Genomic DNA, 2,258 nt, shown 5'->3' with positions numbered 1-2,258 from the left:
GCCCCGGCCCCGGCCCCGGCCTCGCGAGAGGGGAGGGAGGGGAGGGAGGGGAGGAGGAGGCGGGGCCGCGCGGGAAAGCGCGAAGTGAGGGGACGGGGACGGGGACGGGGACGGGGACGGGGACGGGGACGGGGACGGGGAGCGGGGCTGCCTCACCTCAGGGATGGCGGCCTCGGGGAGCGGCCGCCATAAGAAAAGCCGGCCCGGACAGCACGAGAACGGGGCTAAAAGACGGCCGCGGAGCCTCCCCGCCCCGTGGTGCCGAAGGCTGGGGTGCAGCAGCACCGCGCCGGGGGTGGGACAGCGCCACAACCCCACAGTGCTCGTCAAAAAAGCCCCCCACCGATAACCAGTGTGGGAATAGAAATGTTGTTTGTGCAGAGTTACATTGTTTAGAAGGAGGGAATGTGGTACTTGTTGTAAGTTGCCCCCTTAAGTAATTTTCAGAGAGCATTGCATTAATAATAGAAAGGAATTTATTGAGTAAGCAACAGCAAGCAAAACAGCGCTGGGCGGCCGGGGAGTCTCGGCTCCGCCAACGGTGCGCACCTCACCCCCCCCAGGGTCCCTTTTTATATCTTGGTGATTTCAGGATTACGCAGCACGTCCGGGTGTGTTCTGCTGATTCAAAGATCGAAGCCGAAATTCCTTTAAGTGGTATATTCTTTATTGCAGCGCTGGATGCACGGGGGATCTCTCCACCTATCGTGCATACCCAAAGCGGAAAGCAGTCTTGAATTTATACAATCAATCTATCAATATTCTACAAGCGCCTATACATACGCATTACCTATCCCCGCCTTCCCTCGCTTCTCATGCTAATTAGCCTTTTGGCACCTTGCGCCTGCGTAGAGCCTCCCAAGAATTGTGGGCAGGGGTCTTTGGGACGTGGGCAGGGGTCTTTGGGAGGAAGACCCCGAGTCTTCCTCACAGTGTACTTTTCACCTTTGGTCAGGAATCTGCTGAATTGGCACGTTTCTTAATTGCGAGAGCTGGTTGTTGCCAATTCTTCCGTTTGTTGTATCTTTATAATAAATTCCAATGTCCAGTTTTGAGATTTATAGTCCTTACATTTGTTTCTCTGTCCGTCTGCCGCTTCCTTATCATGAGTTCCAGTGTCTTGTTTCGAGATATACAGTCCATGTCTGGGGATTGTCCTTGCCTCCCCAATACCTCCCCAGTACCTCCTTAATCAATCCCCCCTTTTCTTTTCCCATGCAAATTCTTTTGCATCAGATACTTTCATTATTTACAGTAACACAACAAAGCAGGCATCTAAACAACATGCACACAAATATTCCTAACACTACTAATGTGATTAGAGCAATGAACACTTGTTCCAACCATTGGAAGTTGGGCAACCAGGCGGTTAACTTATTCCATATTTCACTAAAACTCCATGAAAGATCATCTTTACTGATCTCATGTAGGACCCTTGTCTGCTTCCGTATTTCTTCCAGGTCGGTAGAGATCCTTCCACTCTGATCTACATACATACAACAACTTGTATTTATTACTGTACAGACTCCCCCTTGAGCGGCCAGTAACAAGTCTAGGGCCATCCGATTTTGTAATACTACCTGTGATAAACTAGATATCTCTTCTTGTTGAGCCTTTATAGCATCCAGAGTTTTGTTTTCTAACTTCTCTATAATTGCAGAAATATTAACTATCGCCTTTTCCAATTCATTCACTCCTAACCATGGGATAAACCATCGAACAAAACTATGAAAAGCGGTGTGTCTCTCTATCAATGGATTGTTAATTTTTCGTCTAATTCTCCAGATATGATTTCTCAAGTAACCTCGAGGCACTACATCATGTACTGTCATACTGGGGACTACTGCTCCAAGAGTGCAAGTTCCCTTCCAGTTCTCGGGCAAGACCTTACGGGCTGTATCATTGCATAGCCAATACCACCCTTTTCCTTCTGGAACTGGCCAGCTGGTTGAATTTGCCCAACTGCTAGTTGTACTAATATCAATTGTTTGATTACAAGATGTCTGATTTCCCACATAAGTAGTACCCGTATTTATACAATCCTGTTTTCCCATACCCTTAGGCGGGTTACACCTTTGTACACATACATAGTAAGATTCCAATGGCACGAAGCTACTAACTTCTAGTTCCAAAACTTCTTCATATTTTTGACCCCAAGATGTGTTTTCCCACAAATTAGTCCAAGGTAAGTTTGCAGGCAAGGGAATCCTGATTAACGATACACCCTTATTCCCATGCTGTGGCAGATGGGTGCATAC

This window comes from Anas platyrhynchos, chromosome 2, assembly GCF_047663525.1.
Source record: "Anas platyrhynchos isolate ZD024472 breed Pekin duck chromosome 2, IASCAAS_PekinDuck_T2T, whole genome shotgun sequence".
NCBI classification, from domain to species: Eukaryota; Metazoa; Chordata; class Aves; order Anseriformes; family Anatidae; genus Anas; species Anas platyrhynchos.
The sequence above is the reverse complement of the archived record's forward strand: the minus strand, read 5'-3'. Positions refer to the sequence as shown.